General features: G+C 46.7%; 1 pseudogene; it reads left to right on the top strand.

Moving 5' to 3' along the window:
- LOC135532184 (ras-associating and dilute domain-containing protein-like) overlaps positions 1-18,980 on the top strand; it is a 94,273-nt pseudogene that overhangs the window by 52,453 nt on the left and 22,840 nt on the right.

The raw sequence follows: 18,980 nt of genomic DNA, 5'->3' as shown, positions 1-18,980 counted from the left end.
AAAGACTCCTCTACTGACACATATATGTTTATATATGGGGAATATACACAACGGACTAGAGGGTAAAGACTCCTCTACTGACACATATATGTTTATATATGGGTAATATACACAACGGACTAGAGGGTAAAGACTCCTCTGCTGACACATATATGTTTATATATGGGTAATATACACAACGGACTAGAGGGTAAAGACTCCTCTGCTGACACATATATGTTTATATATGGGTAATATACACAACAGACTAGAGGGTAAAGACTCCTCTACTGATATGTTTATATATGGGTAATATACACAACGGACTAGAGGGTAAAGACTCCTCTACTGACACATATATGTTTATTTATGGGTAATATACACAACGGACTAGAGGGTAAAGACTCCTCTACTGACACATATATGTTTATATATGGGGAATATACACAACGGACTAGAGGGTAAAGACTCCTCTACTGATATGTTTATATATGGGGAATATACACAACGGACTAGAGGGTAAAGACTCCTCTGCTGATATGTTTATATATGTGGAATATACACAACGGACTAGAGGGTAAAGACTCCTCTACTGACACATATATGTTTATATATGGGTAATATACACAACGGACTAGAGGGTAAAGACTCCTCTGCTGATATGTTTATATATGGGTAATATACACAACGGACTAGAGGGTAAAGACTAATATACACAACGGACTAGAGGGTAAAGACTCCTCTACTGACACATATATGTTTATATATGGGTAATATACACAACGGACTAGAGGGTAAAGACTCTTCTACTGATATGTTTATATATGGGGAATACACAATGGACTAGAGGGTAAACACTCCTCTACTGACACATATATGTTTATATATGGGTAATATACACAACGGACTAGAGGGTAAAGACTCCTCTACTGACACATATATGTTTATATATGGGTAATATACACAACGGACTAGAGGGTAAAGACTCCTCTACTGACACATATATGTTTATATATGGGTAATATACACAACGGACTAGAGGGTAAAGACTCCTCTGCTGATGTGTTTATATATGGGTAATATACACAACGGACTAGAGGGTAAAGACTCCTCTACTGACACATATATGTTTATATATGGGTAATATACACAACGGACTAGAGGGTAAAGACTCCTCTACTGATATGTTTATATATGGGTAATATACACAATGGACTAGAGGGTAAAGACTCCTCTACTGACACATATATGTTTATATATGGGTAATATTCACAACGGACTAGAGGGTAAAGACTCCTCTACTGACACATATATGTTTATATATGGGTAATATACACAACGGACTAGAGGGTAAAGACTCCTCTACTGATATGTTTATATATGGGGAATATACACAATGGACTAGAGGGTAAAGACTCCTCTACTGACACATATATGTTTATATATGGGTAATATACACAACGGACTAGAGGGTAAAGACTCCTCTACTGATATGTTTATATATGGGTAATATACACAACGGACTAGAGGTTAAAGACTCCTTTACTGATATGTTTATATATGGGTAATATACACAACGGACTAGAGGGTAAAGACTCCTCTACTGACACATATATGTTTATATATGGGTAATATACACAACGGACTAGAGGGTAAAGACTCCTCTACTGATATGTTTATATATGGGTAATATACACAACGGACTAGAGGGTAAAGACTCCTCTACTGACACATATATGTTTATATATGGGGAATATACACAACGGACTAGAGGGTAAAGACTCCTCTACTGACACATATATGTTTATATATGGGGAATATACACAACGGACTAGAGGGTAAAGACTCCTCTACTGATATGTTTATATATGGGGAATATACACAACGGACTAGAGGGTAAAGACTCCTCTGCTGATATGTTTATATATGTGGAATATACACAACGGACTAGAGGGTAAAGACTCCTCTACTGACACATATATGTTTATATATGGGTAATATACACAACGGACTAGAGGGTAAAGACTCCTCTGCTGATATGTTTATATATGGGTAATATACACAACGGACTAGAGGGTAAAGACTCCTCTACTGACACATATATGTTTATATATGGGTAATATACACAACGGACTAGAGGGTAAAGACTCTTCTACTGATATGTTTATATATGGGGAATACACAATGGACTAGAGGGTAAACACTCCTCTACTGACACATATATGTTTATATATGGGTAATATACACAACGGACTAGAGGGTAAAGACTCCTCTACTGACACATATATGTTTATATATGGGTAATATACACAACGGACTAGAGGGTAAAGACTCCTCTACTGACACATATATGTTTATATATGGGTAATATACACAACGGACTAGAGGGTAAAGACTCCTCTGCTGATATGTTTATATATGGGTAATATACACAACGGACTAGAGGGTAAAGACTCCTCTACTGACACATATATGTTTATATATGGGTAATATACACAACGGACTAGAGGGTAAAGACTCCTCTACTGATATGTTTATATATGGGGAATATACACAATGGACTAGAGGGTAAAGACTCCTCTACTGACACATATATGTTTATATATGGGTAATATACACAACGGACTAGAGGGTAAAGACTCCTCTACTGACACATATATGTTTATATATGGGTAATATTCACAACGGACTAGAGGGTAAAGACTCCTCTACTGACACATATATGTTTATATATGGGTAATATACACAACGGACTAGAGGGTAAAGACTCCTCTACTGATATGTTTATATATGGGGAATATACACAACGGACTAGAGGGTAAAGACTCCTCTACTGACACATATATGTTTATATATGGGTAATATACACAACGGACTAGAGGGTAAAGACTCCTCTACTGATATGTTTATATATGGGTAATATACACAACGGACTAGAGGTTAAAGACTCCTTTACTGATATGTTTATATATGGGTAATATACACAACGGACTAGAGGGTAAAGACTCCTCTACTGACACATATATGTTTATATATGGGTAATATACACAACGGACCAGAGGGTAAAGACTCCTCTACTGATATGTTTATATATGGGTAATATACACAACGGACTAGAGGGTAAAGACTCCTCTACTGACACATATATGTTTATATATGGGGAATATACACAACGGACTAGAGGGTAAAGACTCCTCTACTGAATATACACAACGTAGAGGTAAAGACTATATATGGGGAATATACACATATATGTTTATATATGGGGAATATACACAACGGACTAGAGGGTAAAGACTCCTCTACTGACACATATATGTTTATATATATGGGGAATATACACAATGCAATAGAGAAGTATAATATGTAAAGACATATAGGCAGGTACAGAATTTTTCTTTCTTTATTTAACTCGGCAAGTCAGTTAAGAACAAATTCTTATTTTCAACGACGGCCTAGGAACAGTGGGTTCACTGCTTGTTCAGGGGCAGAAAGACAGATTTGTACCTTGTCGTCTCAGGGGTTTGAACTTGCAACCTTTCGGTTACTAGTCCAACACTCTAACCACTAGGCTACCCTGCCGCCCCATTATTGGCACCCTTGATGAAGTGACTAAATACTTTTGTTTAATGAATAAACGGAGTAGACCGAACATTAGCAACACTCCCCCTCATAGCTTTCACCTGGTCAGTCTATGTCATGGAAATGGCAGGTGTCCTTAATGTTTTGTAATCTCAGTGTAGATATATATATATTTTTTTAAATATCTGCACAAAAATATAAACGCAACATGGAACAATTTCAACGATTTTACTGAGTCACAGTTCATAGAAGGAAAGCAGGCAATTTAAATAAATTAATTAGGCACTAATCTATGTATTTCACATGACATGGCCAGGGGTGCAGCCTTGGGTGGGCATAGGCCCACCCACGGGAAGCCAGGCCCACCCACTGAGGAGCCAATCAGAATGAGTTTTTCCCCACAAAAGGGCTTTATTCCAGACAAAACTACTCCTCAGTTTCATCAGCTGTCTGGCTGGCTGGTTTAAGACCATACTGCAGGTATAGAAGCCGGATGTGGAGGTCCTGGGCTGGCCTGGTTACACGTGGTCTGCGGTTGTGAGGCTGGTTGGACTTAGTGCCAAATTCTCTAAAACTACGCTGGAGGCAGCTTATGGTAGAGAAATGAACAACAGATCTGGTGGACATTCCTGCAGTCAGCATGCCAATTGCACGCTCCCTCAAAACTTGAGACATCTGTAGAATTGTGTGACAAAACTGCACATTTTAGAGTGGCCTTTTTATTGTCCCCAGCACAAGGTGCACCTGTGTAATGATCATGCTGTTTAATCAGCTTCTTGATATGCCACACCTGTCAGGTGGATGGATTATCTTCGCAAATGAGAAATGCTCACTGACAAGGATGTAAACAAATGTGTTTACAAAATTTGAGAGAAATAAGTTGTTTTTTTGTGCATATGGAACATTAATGGGATCTTTTATTTCAAGTGATGAAACATGGGAACATTTTACATTTTACGTCTTGTTTTAATATGCCATTTATCCAAAGCGGCATAGTTATGCGTGCATACATTTGACTTATGGGTGGTCCTGGGTATCGAACCCACTACCCCGGGGGTTACAAGCACCATGAATTACCAACTTAACTACGAAGGACCACAAAGTCTCCTGACTTGAACCCCGTTGAGAACCCCTGGTTGGAATTGAAGAGGATAGTCGATAAGTGCAGACCGACAGATATCAAGGATCTGAGTGGAGTCTGTATGGAGGAACGGTCTAAGATTCCTCCCAGTGTGTTCTAGAACTCATACAACGTCTGGTAGGATTCTGTATGGAGGAATGGTCTAAGATTCCTCCCAGTGTGTTCTAGAACTCATACAACATCTGGTAGGATTCTGTATGGAGGAATGGTCTAACATTCCTCCCAGTGTGTTCTAGAACTCATACAACATCTGGTAGGATTCTGTATGGAGGAACGGTCTAAGATTCCTCCCTGTGTGTTCTAGAACTCATACAACATCTGGTAGGATTCTGTATGGAGGAATGGTCTAACATTCCTCCCAGTGTGTTCTAGAACTCATACAACATCTGGTAGGATTCTGTATGGAGGAACGGTCTAAGATTCCTCCCTGTGTGTTCTAGAACTCATACAACATCTGGTAGGATTCTGTATGGAGGAATGGTCTAAGATTCCTCCCTGTGTGTTCTAGAACTCATACAACATCTGGTAGGATTCTGTATGGAAGAACGGTCTAAGATCCCAGTGTTCTCCAATCTCATAAAACACTTTAGAAAAAGACTGTGTCATTATCCTGGCAAGCAGAGGGTGCCAGAGTCTTTCTGTAATTATAAAACAATCTAATGGTCCCATTATATGGAGCAATATAGCTTCAGTGTTTGTATTATACTAATCCTCATCAGGGGTGCCGATAATATTTCCCCTATGTTTCTATTATACTAATCAGGGGTGCCGATAATATTTCCCCTATGTTTCTATTATACTAATCAGGGGTGCCGATAATATTTCCCCTATGTTTCTATTATACTAATCAGGGGTGCCGATAATATTTCCCCTATCTTTCTATTATACTAATCAGGGGTGCCGATAATATTTCCCCTATGTTTCTATTATACTAATCAGGGGTGCCGATAATATTTCCCCTATGTTTCTATTATACTAATCAGGGGTGCCGATATTTATGGACCTGACTGACATATTTACAGTGATTTCTAGTTTTTTACAGAATGTAATATATACATTTATAAATAAAACAATAACATGAGCAATGGACTTGAGGATATAACCTCCTGTACAGGCAACATATAAGGAAATATAATACCTGTTGACGTAATCTATATGAAATACACCGTAACATGAGATCTGACTGGCAACGTAACTGAGAGAACTGCTGTTGTTCCCTGATAAACTCTGCATGTCTCCCCATCGTGACCAGTGTTCAGTACTGCATGTCTCCCCCTGGTGACCAGTGTTCAGTACTGCATGTCTCCCCCTGGTGACCAGTGTTTAGTACTACATGTCTCCCCCTGGTGACCAGTGTTCAGTACTGCATGTCTCCCCCTGGTGACCAGTGTTCAGTGCTACATGTCTCCCCCTGTATATAGCTGTAGTGTGTGTGTCTAGCTGTAGTGTGTGTATATAGCTGTAGTGTGTGTGTTTAGCTGTAGTGTGTGTCTAGCTGTAGTGTGTGTATATAGCTGTAGTGTGTGTATATAGCTGTAGTGTGTGTGTCTAGCTGTAGTCTGTGTGTCTAGCTGTAGTGTGTGTCTAGCTGTAGTGTGTGTCTAGCTGTAGTGTGTGTCTAGCTGTAGTGTGTGTCCTCTCCACAGGTAGTTTATGTGAGTTCCCGTTCCCTGTGCCTTCCGAGGCCCTGCTCCCTGATGATGAGTGTTGTCTGGTGTTTGTAGTGGAGCTGAACAAGGGACCCTACGGACTGGGCATGGGACTCATAGATGGACTGGTGAGTAAAAGCAACGCAAATGGGATTTTTACACATGTAGACAACAGGTGTAGACTAACACCTGCTTTATAAACAACAGGTGTAGACTAACACCTGCTTTATAAACAACAGGTGTAGACTAACACCTGCTTTATAAACAACAGGTGTAGACTAACACCTGCTTTATAAACAACAGGTGTAGACTAACACCTGCTTTATAAACAACAGGTGTAGACTAACACCTGCTTTATAAACAACAGGGGTAGACTAACACCTGCTTTATAAACAACAGGTGTAGACTAACACCTGCTTTATAAACAACAGGTGTAGACTAACACCTGCTTTATAAACAACAGGTGTAGACTAACACCTGCTTTATAAACAACAGGTGTAGACTAACACCTGCTTTATAAACAACAGGTGTAGACGAACAGTGAAATGTTTACTGACGGGTTATTTTACAGCAATGCAGAGTTAAATATAAAATATATAAAATATATAAAATATAAATAGTGACACGGAATAGATACACAGTGAATAACGAACAACAATAACGAGTAAAAAAAACTGTTATATACAGGAAGTACCAGGTAATAACATGGCTATATACAGGAAGTACCAGGTAATAACATGGCTATATACAGGGAGTACCAGGTAATAACATGGCTATATACAGGGAGTACCAGGTAATAACATGGCTATATACAGGGAGTACCAGGTAATAACATGGCTATATACAGGGAGTACCAGGTAATAACATGGCTATATACAGGGAGTACCAGGTAATAACATGGCTATATACAGGAAGTACCAGGTAATAACATGGCTATATACAGGGAGTACCAGGTAATAACATGGCTATATACAGGGAGTACCAGGTACTATAATGGCTATATACATGGAGGTAATAACATAGCTATATACAGGGAGTACCAGGTAATAACATGGCTATATACAGGAAGTACCAGGTAATAACTGCTATATACAGGAAGTACCAAGTAATGACATGGCTATATACAGGGAGTACCAGGTAATAACATAGCTATATACAGGGAGTACCAGGTAATAACATGGCTATATACAGGAAGTACCAGGTAATAACTGCTATATACAGTACCAGGTAATAACTGCTATATAATGACATGGCTATATACAGGGAGTACCAGGTAATAACATGGATATATACAGGGAGTACCAGGTAATAACTGCTATATACAGGGAGTGCCAGGTAATAACATGGCTATATACAGGGAGTACCAGGTAATAACATGGCTATATACAGGTAATAACATGGCTATATACAGGAGTACCAGGTAATAACATGGCTATATACAGGGAGTACCAGGTAATAACATGGCTATATACAGGTAATATAATAACATGGGGTACCAGGTAATAACATGGATATATACAGGAAGTACCAGGTAATAACATGGCTATATACAGGGAGTACCAGGTAATAACATGGCTATATACAGGGAGTACCAGGTAATAACATGGCTATATACAGGGAGTACCAGGTAATAACATGGCTATATACAGGAAGTACCAGGTAATGACATTATAGATCACTCACAACGTTTCTTAACATTAGAGACCACTCACAACGTTTCTTAACATTAGAGATCACTCACAACGTTTCTTAACATTAGAGATCACTCACAACGTTAACATTAGAGATCACTCACAACGTTTCTTAACATTAGAGACCACTCACAACGTATCTTAACATTAGAGACCACTCACAACGTTTCTTAACATTAGAGATCACTCACAACGTTTCTTAACATTAGAGATCACTCACACCGTTTTCTTAACATTAGAGATCACTCACAATGTTTCTTAACATTAGAGATCACACACAACGTTTCTTAACATTAGAGACCACTCACAACGTTTCTTAACATTAGAGATCACTCACAACGTTTCTTAACATTAGAGACCACTCACAACGTTTCTTAACATTAGAGGTCACTCACAACGTTTCTTAACATTAGAGATCACTCACAACGTTTCTTAACATTCGAGACCATTCACAACGTTTCTTAACATTTGAGATCACTCACGACGTTTCTTAACATTAGAGACCACTCACAACGTTTCTTACCATTACAGATCGTGCAGAACGTTTCTTAAAGTGATACACATGGAGGTATAGATACATTGAGGCCAGGATTCAATCCGATCTCACGTTGTCTGTAAATAAAGGTTAAATCAATAATATATCAAATGTAAAAGTCTGCAATGCACTTTTTAAAGGTAATGTTCGGAGTTCGCAGAGACCATATTCAAAGTAAATGCTGCGTATGTCGACACAATGGGAAATTACCTTTAAATTCTGCCCATGACAGCACAATGGGAAATTACCTTTAAATGCTGCGTATGTTCGACACAATGGGACATTACCTTTAAATGCTGCGTATGTTCGACACAATGGGAAATTACCTTTAAATGCTGCGTATGTTCGACACAATGGGAAATTACCGTTAAATGCTGCGTATGTTCGACACAATGGGAAATTACCTTTAAATGCTGCGTATGTCGACACAATGGGAAATTACCTTTAAATGCTGCGTATGTCGACACAATGGGAAATTACCTTTAAATGCTGCGTATGTTCGACACAATGGGACATTACCTTTAAATGCTGCGTATGACGACACAATGGGAAATTACCGTTAAATGCTGCGTATGTTCGACACAATGGGAAATTACCTTTAAATGCTGCGCATGTTCGACACAATGGGAAATTACCCTTTAAATGCTGCGTATGTCGACACAATGGGAAATTACCTTTAAATGCTGCGTATGTTCGACACATTTGGAAATTACCTTTAAATGCTGCGTATGTCGACACAATGGGAAATTACCTTTAAATGCTGCGTATGTTCGACACAATGGGACATTACCTTTAGATGCTGCGTATGACGACACAATGGGACATTACCTTTAAATGCTGCGTATGTTCGACACAATGGGACATTACCTTTAAATGCTGCGTATGTCGACACAATGGGAAATTACCTTTAAATGCTGCGTATGTTCGACACAATGGGACATTACCTTTAGATGCTGCGTATGACGACACAATGGGACATTACCTTTAAATGCTGCGTATGACGACACAATGGGAAATTACCTTTAGATGCTGCGTATGTCGACACAATGGGAAATTACCTTTAAATGCTGCGTATGTTCGACACAATGGGAAATTACCTTTAAATGCTGCGTATGTCTAAATCCACCATCCCATTGAATCCCGGCCTTATACACTCATTTACACACACACACACACACACACACACACACACACACACACACACACACACACACACACACACACACACACACACACACACACACACACACACACACACACACACACACACACACACTTATTCAAAGACCAAATGTACACCTGGTGATAGTGTTTGGCTAAACATAGCAGGTGGTAACATTTAAACGGCTAAACTTCCCTCCTCCCTGCTCCAGCACACGCCTCTGAATGCTCCAGGCATCTATATCTAAACTTCCCTCCTCCTCCAGCACACGCCTCTAAATGCTCCAAGGATCTATATCTAAACTTCCCTCCTCACCTCCTCCTCCAGCACACGCCTCTGAATGCTCCAGGGATCTATATCTAAACTTCCCTCCTCCCTCCTCCTCCAGCACACGCCTCTGAATGCTCCAGGGATCTATATCTAAACTTCCCTCCTCCCTCCTCCTCCAGCACACGCCTCTGAATGCTCCAGGGATCTATATCTAAACTTCCCTCCTCCCTCCTCCTCCAGCACACGCCTCTGAATGCTCCAGGGATCTATATCTAAACTTCCCTCCTCCCTCCTCCTCCAGCACACGCCTCTGAATGCTCCAGGGATCTATATCTAAACTTCCCTCCTCCCTCCTCCTCCAGCACATGCCTCTAAATGCTCCAGGGATCTATATCTAAACTTCCCTCCTCCCTCCTCCTCCAGCACATGCCTCTAAATGCTCCAGGGATCTATATCTAAACTTCCCTCCTCCCTCCTCCTCCAGCACATGCCTCTGAATGCTCCAGGGATCTATATCTAAACTTCCCTCCTCCCTCCTCCTCCAGCACACGCCTCTGAATGCTCCAGGGATCTATATCTAAACTTCCCTCCTCCCTCCTCCTCCAGCACATGCCTCTGAATGCTCCAGGGATCTATATCTAAACTTCCCTCCTCCCTCCTCCTCCAGCACACGCCTCTGAATGCTCCAGGGATCTATATCAGAACTCTGATACCAGACGGTCCGGCGGAGTCTGACGGGAGGCTGAGGATTGGAGACCGGATACTAGCGGTTAACGGGACCAGCTTGATAGGAGCAGACTACCAGAGGTGAGGATACTAGCGGTTAACGGGACCAGCTTGATAGGAGCAGACTACCAGAGGTGAGGATACTAGCGGGACCAGCCTGATGGGAGCAGACTACCAGAGGTGAGGATACTAGAGGGACCAGCCTGATGGGAGCAGACTACCAGAGGTGAGGATACTAGGGGGACCAGCCTGATAGGAGCAGACTACCAGAGGTGAGGATACTAGGGGGACCAGCCTGATAGGAGCAGACTACCAGAGGTGAGGATACTAGAGGGACCAGCCTGATGGGAGCAGACTACCAGAGGTGAGGATACTAGGGGGACCAGCCTGATGGGAGCAGACTACCAGAGGTGAGGATACTAGAGGGACCAGCCTGATAGGAGCAGACTACCAGAGGTGAGGATACTAGGGGGACCAGCCTGATAGGAGCAGACTACCAGAGGTGAGGATACTAGGGGGACCAGCCTGATAGGAGCAGACTACCAGAGGTGAGGATACTAGCGGTTAACGGGACCAGCCTGATGGGAGCAGACTACCAGAGGTGAGGATACTAGTGGTTAACCAGCCTGATGGGACCAGCCCAGCCTGATGGGAGCAGACTACCAGAGGTGAGGATACTAGCGGGGGACCAGCTTGATAGGAGCAGACTACCAGAGGTGAGGATACTAGCGGTTAACGGGACCAGCCTGATAGGAGCAGACTACCAGAGGTGAGGATACTAGAGGGACCAGCCTGATGGGAGCAGACTACCAGAGGTGAGGATACTAGGGGTTAGACCAGCTACCAGAGGTGATAGGGGAGCAGACTACCAGAGGTGAGGATACTAGGGAGACCAGCCTGATGGGAGCAGACTACCAGAGGTGAGGATACTAGGGGGGACCAGCCTGATAGGAGCAGACTACCAGAGGTGAGGATACTAGGGGGACCAGCCTGATAGGAGCAGACTACCAGAGGTGAGGATACTAGGGGACCAGCCTGATAGGAGCAGACTACCAGAGGTGAGGATACTAGAGGGACCAGCCTGATGGGAGCAGACTACCAGAGGTGAGGATACTAGGGGTACCAGCAGACTGATGAGGATACTAGGGGGACAGACTACCAGAGGTGAGGATACTAGGGGTACCAGCCTGATAGGAGCAGACTACCAGAGGTGAGGATACTAGTGGTTAATGGGACCAGCCTGATGGGAGCAGACTACCAGAGGTGAGGATACTAGGGGGACCAGCCTGATGGGAGCAGACTACCAGAGGTGAGGATACTAGCGGTTAATGGGACCAGCCTGATAGGAGCAGACTACCAGAGGTGAGGATACTAGGGGGACCAGCCTGATGGGAGCAGACTACCAGAGGTGAGAATACTAGCGGTTACCCAGCCTGATAGGAGCAGACTACCAGAGGTGAGGATACTAGGGGGACCAGCCTGATAGGGAGCAGACTACCAGAGGTGAGGATACTAGAGGGACCAGCCTGATAGGAGCAGACTACCAGAGGTGAGGATACTAGAGGGACCAGCCTGATAGGAGCAGACTACCAGAGGTGAGGATACTAGGGGGACCAGCCTGATAGGAGCAGACTACCAGAGGTGAGGATACTAGAGGGACCAGCCTGATAGGAGCAGCCTACCAGAGGTGAGGATACTGGGGGGACCAGCCTGATAGGAGCAGACTACCAGAGGTGAGGATACTAGGGGACCAGCCTGATAAGAGCAGACTACCAGAGGTGAGGATACTAGGGGGACCAGCCTGATAGGAGCAGACTACCAGAGGTGAGGATACTAGGGGGACCAGCCTGATAGGAGCAGACTACCAGAGGTGAGGATACTAGGGGGACCAGCCTGATAGGAGCAGACTACCAGAGGTGAGGATACTAGGGGGACCAGCCTGATAGGAGCAGACTACCAGAGGTGAGGATACTAGGGGGACCAGCCTGATAGGAGCAGACTACCAGAGGTGAGGATACTAGAGGGACTAGCCTGATAGGAGCAGACTACCAGAGGTGAGGGATACTAGGGGACCAGCCTGATGTGAGCAGACTACCAGAGGTGAGGGATACTAGGGGGACCAGCCTGATGTGAGCAGACTATCAGAGGTGAGGATACTAGGGTGACCAGCCTGATAGGAGCAGACTACCAGAGGTGAGGATACTAGGGGGACCAGCCTGATAGGAGCAGACTACCAGAGGTGAGGATACTAGGGGGACCAGCCTGATAGGAGCAGACTACCAGAGGTGAGGATACTACCAGAGGGGGACCAGCCTGATAGGAGCAGACTACCAGAGGTGAGGATACTAGGGGGACCAGCCTGATAGGAGCAGACTACCAGAGGTGACGATACTAGGGGGACCAGCCTGATGTGAGCAGACTACCAGAGGTGAGGATACTAGGGGGACCAGCCTGATAGGAGCAGACTACCAGAGGTGAGGATACTAGGGGGACCAGCCTGATGGGAGCAGACTACCAGAGGTGAGGATACTAGGGGGGACCAGCCTGATAGGAGCAGACTACCAGAGGTGAGGATACTAGATCGGGACCAGCCTGATAGGAGCAGACTACCAGAGGTGAGGATACTAGAGGGACCAGCCTGATAGGAGCAGACTACCAGAGGTGAGGATACTAGAGGGACCAGCCTGATAGGAGCAGACTACCAGAGGTGAGGATACTAGAGGGACCAGCCTGATAGGAGCAGACTACCAGAGGTGAGGATACTAGGGGGACCAGCCTGATAGAGCAGACTACCAGAGGTGAGGATACTAGGGGGACCAGCCTGATAGGAGCAGACTACCAGAGGTGAGGATACTAGGGGGACCAGCCTGATGGGAGCAGACTACCAGAGGTGAGGATACTAGGGGACCAGCCTGATAGGAGCAGACTACCAGAGGTGAGGATACTAGGGGGACCAGCCTGATAGGAGCAGACTACCAGAGGTGAGGATACTAGGGGGACCAGCCTGATAGGGAGCAGACTACCAGAGGTGAGGATACTAGAGGGACCAGCCTGATAGGAGCAGACTACCAGAGGTGAGGATACTAGGGGGACCAGCCTGATAGGAGCAGACTACCAGAGGTGAGGATACTAGGGGGACCAGCCTGATGGGAGCAGACTACCAGAGGTGAGGATACTAGGGGGACCAGCCTGATGGGAGCAGACTACCAGAGGTGAGGATACTAGGGGGACCAGCCTGATGGGAGCAGACTACCAGAGGTGAGGATACTAGCGGTTAATGGGACCAGCCTGATAGGAGCAGACTACCAGAGGTGAGGATACTAGGGGGACCAGCCTGATAGGAGCAGACTACCAGAGGTGAGGATACTAGGGGGACCAGCCTGATAGGAGCAGACTACCAGAGGTGAGGATACTAGAGGGACCAGCCTGATAGGAGCAGACTACCAGAGGTGAGGATACTAGGGGGACCAGCCTGATGGGAGCAGACTACCAGAGGTGAGGATACTAGGGGGACCAGCCTGATGGGAGCAGACTACCAGCCTGATAGGTGAGGATACTAGAGGGACCAGCCTGATAGGAGCAGACTACCAGAGGTGAGGATACTAGGGGGACCAGCCTGATAGGAGCAGACTACCAGAGGTGAGGATACTAGGGGACCAGCCTGATAGGAGCAGACTACCAGAGGTGAAGATACTAGGGGGACCAGCCTGATAGGAGCAGACTACCAGAGGTGAGGATACTAGGGGGACCAGCCTGATAGGAGCAGACTACCAGAGGTGAGGATACTAGGGGACCAGCCTGATGTGAGCAGACTACCAGAGGTGAGGATACTAGAGGGACCAGCCTGATAGGAGCAGACTACCAGAGGTGAGGATACTAGGGGGACCAGCCTGATAGGAGCAGACTACCAGAGGTGAGGATACTAGGGGGACCAGCCTGATAGGAGCAGACTACCATAGGTGAGGATACTAGAGGGACCAGCCTGATGTGAGCAGACTACCAGAGGTGAGGATACTAGGGGGACCAGCATGGTGGGAGCAGACTACCAGAGGTGAGGATACTAGGGGACCAGCCTGGTGGGAGCAGACTACCAGAGGTGAGGATACTAGGGGGACCAGCCTGATAGGAGCAGACTACCAGAGGTGAGGATACTAGGGGGACCAGCCTGATAGGAGCAGACTACCAGAGGTGAGGATACTATTGGTTATCGGGACCAGCCTGATAGGAGCAGACTACCAGAAGTGAGGGATACTAGGGGGACCAGCCTGATAGAGCAGACTACCAGAGGTGAAGATACTAGAGGGACCAGCCTGATAGGAGCAGACTACCAGAGGTGAAGATACTAGGGGGACCAGCCTGATAGGAGCAGACTACCAGAGGTGAGGATACTAGGGGGACCAGCCTGATAGGAGCAGACTACCAGAGGTGAGGATACTAGAGGGACCAGCCTGATAGGAGCAGACTACCAGAGGTGAGGATACTAGGGGGACCAGCCTGATAAGAGCAGACTACCAGAGGTGAGGATACTAGGGGGACCAGCCTGATAGGAGCAGACTACCAGAGGTGAGGATACTAGGGGGACCAGCCTGATAGGAGCAGACTACCAGAGGTGAGGATACTAGGGGGACCAGCCTGATGGGAGCAGACTACCAGAGGTGAGGATACTAGAGGGACCAGCCTGATAGGAGCAGACTACCAGAGGTGAGGATACTAGGGTGACCAGCCTGATAGGAGCAGACTACCAGAGGTGAGGATACTAGAGGGACCAGCCTGATAGGAGCAGACTACCAGAGGTGAGGATACTAGGGGGACCAGCCTGATAGAGCAGACTACCAGAGGTGAGGATACTAGGGGGACCAGCCTGATAGGAGCAGACTACCAGAGGTGAGGATACTAGGGGGACCAGCCTGATAGGAGCAGACTACCAGAGGTGAGGATACTAGGGGGACCAGCCTGATAGGAGCAGACTACCAGAGGTGAGGATACTAGGGGGACCAGCCTGATAGGAGCAGACTACCAGAGGTGAGGATACTAGGGGGACCAGCCTGATGGGAGCAGACTACCAGAGGTGAGGATACTAGGGGGACCAGCCTGATAGGAGCAGACTACCAGAGGTGAGGATACTAGGGGGACCAGCCTGATAGGAGCAGACTACCAGAGGTGAGGATACTAGAGGGACCAGCCTGATAGGAGCAGACTACCAGAGGTGAGGATACTAGAGGGACCAGCCTGATAGGAGCAGACTACCAGAGGTGAGGATACTGGGGGGACCAGCCTGATAGGAGCAGACTACCAGAGGTGAGGATACTAGGGGGACCAGCCTGATAGGAGCAGACTACTAGAGGTGAGGATACTAGGGGGACCAGCCTGATAGGAGCAGACTACCAGAGGTGAGGATACTAGGGGGACCAGCCTGATAGGAGCAGACTACCAGAGGTGAGGATACTAGGGGGACCAGCCTGATAGGAGCAGACTACCAGAGGTGAGGATACTAGGGGACCAGCCTGATAGGAGCAGACTACCAGAGGTGAGGATACTAGTGGTTAACGGACCAGCCTGATAGGAGCAGACTACCAGAGGTGAGGATACTAGCGGTTAACGGGACCAGCCTGATAGGAGCAGACTACCAGAGGTGAGGATACTAGTGGTTAATACTAGGGGGACCAGCCTGATAGGAGCAGACTACCAGAGGTGAGGATACTAGTGGTTAACGGGACCAGCCTGATAGGAGCAGACTACCAGAGGTGAGGATACTAGGGTTAACGGGACCAGCCTGATAGGAGCAGACTACCAGAGGTGAGGATACTAGAGGGACCAGCCTGATAAGAGCAGACTACCAGAGTTGAGGATACTAGAGGGACCAGCCTGATAGGAGCAGACTACCAGAGGTGAGGATACTAGGGGGACCAGCCTGATAGGAGCAGACTACCAGAGGTGAGGATACTAGGGGGACCAGCCTGATAGGAGCAGACTACCAGAGGTGAGGATACTAGAGGTTAATACTAGGGACCAGCCTGATAAGAGCAGACTACCAGAGGTGAATACTAGTGGTTAACGGGACCAGCCTGATGGGAGCAGACTACCAGAGGTGAGGATACTAGTGGTTAACTAGGGACCAGCCTGATAGGAGCAGACTACCAGAGGTGAGGATACTAGAGGGACCAGCCTGATAGGAGCAGACTACCAGAGGTGAGGATACTAGGGGGACCAGCCTGATGGGAGCAGACTACCAGAGGTGAGGATACTAGGGGGGACCAGCCTGATGGGAGCAGACTACCAGAGGTGAGGATACTAGGGGGACCAGCCTGATGGGAGCAGACTACCAGAGGTGAGGATACTAGGGGGACCAGCCTGATAGGAGCAGACTACCAGAGGTGAGGATACTAGAGGGACCAGCCTGATAAGGAGCAGACTACCAGAGGTGAGGATACTAGGGTGACCAGCCTGATAGGAGCAGACTACCAGAGGTGAGGATACTAGCGGTTAACGGACCAGCCTGATAGGAGCAGACTACCAGAGGTGAGAATACTAGGGTTAACGGGACCAGCCTGATAGGAGCAGACTACCAGAGGTGAGGATACTAGGGGGACCAGCCTGATAGGAGCAGACTACCAGAGGTGAGGATACTAGGGGACCAGCCTGATAGGAGCAGACTACCAGAGGTGAGGATACTAGGGGGACCAGCCTGATAGGAGCAGACTACCAGAGGTGAGGATACTAGGGGGACCAGCCTGATAGGAGCAGACTACCAGAGGTGAGGATACTAGGGGGACCAGCCTGATAGGAGCAGACTACCAGAGGTGAGGATACTAGGGGGGACCAGCCTGATAGGAGCAGACTACCAGAGGTGAGGATACTAGGGGGACCAGCCTGATAGGAGCAGACTACCAGAGGTGAGGATACTAGGGGGACCAGCCTGATAGGAGCAGACTACCAGAGGTGAGGATACTAGGGTGACCAGCCTGATAGGAGCAGACTACCAGAGGTGAGGATACTAGCGGTTAATGGGACCAGCCTGATAGGAGCAAACTACCAGAGGTGAGGATACTAGTGGTTAACGGGACCAGCCTGATAAGAGCAGACTACCAGAGGTGAGGATACTAGTGGTTAACGGGACCAGCCTGATAGGAGCAGACTACCAGAGGTGAGGATACTAGGGGGACCAGCCTGATAGGAGCAGACTACCAGAGGTGAGGATACTAGGGGGACCAGCCTGATAGGAGCAGACTACCAGAGGTGAGGATACTAGGGGGACCAGCCTGATAGGAGCAGACTACCAGAGGTGAGGATACTAGGGGGACCAGCCTGATAGGAGCAGACTACCAGAGGTGAGGATACTAGGGGGACCAGCCTGATGGGAGCAGACTACCAGAGGTGAGGATACTAGGGGGACCAGCCTGATAGGAGCAGACTACCAGAGGTGAGGATACTAGGGGGACCAGCCTGATAGGAGCAGACTACCAGAGGTGAGGATACTAGAGGGACCAGCCTGATAGGAGCAGACTACCAGAGGTGAGGATACTAGGGGGACCAGCCTGATAGGAGCAGACTACCAGAGGTGAGGATACTAGGGGGACCAGCCTGATAGGAGCAGACTACCAGAGGTGAGGATACTAGGGGGACCAGCCTGATAGGAGCAGACTACCAGAGGTGAGGATACTAGGGGACCAGCCTGATAAGACTACCAGAGGTGAGGATACTAGGGTTACCAGGGACCAGCCTGATAGGAGCAGACTACCAGAGGTGAGGATACTAGGGGGACCAGCCTGATAGACAGACTACCAGAGGTGAGGATACTAGAGGGACCAGCCTGATAAGAGCAGACTACCAGAGGTGAGGATACTAGGGGGACCAGCCTGATAGGAGCAGACTACCAGAGGTGAGGATACTAGGACCAGCCTGATAGGAGCAGACTACCAGAGGTGATACTAGGGTGACCAGCCTGATAGGAGCAGACTACCAGAGGTGAGGATACTAGCGGTTAAGAGGTGAGGATACTAGGGACCAGCCTGATAGAGCAGACTACCAGAGGTGAGGATACTAGCGGTTAACGGGACCAGCCTGATAGGAGCAGACTACCAGAGGTGAGGATACTATTGGTTATCGGGACCAGCCTGATAGGAGCAGACTACCAGAGGTGAAGATACTAGAGGGACCAGCCTGATAGGAGCAGACTACCAGAGGTGAGGATACTAGGGGACCAGCCTGATAGAGCAGACTACCAGAGGTGAGGATACTAGGGGGA

This window comes from Oncorhynchus masou, unplaced genomic scaffold, assembly GCF_036934945.1.
Source record: "Oncorhynchus masou masou isolate Uvic2021 unplaced genomic scaffold, UVic_Omas_1.1 unplaced_scaffold_1760, whole genome shotgun sequence".
Lineage (NCBI taxonomy): Eukaryota > Metazoa > Chordata > Actinopteri > Salmoniformes > Salmonidae > Oncorhynchus > Oncorhynchus masou.
The sequence above is the reverse complement of the archived record's forward strand: the minus strand, read 5'-3'. Positions and strand labels throughout refer to the sequence as shown.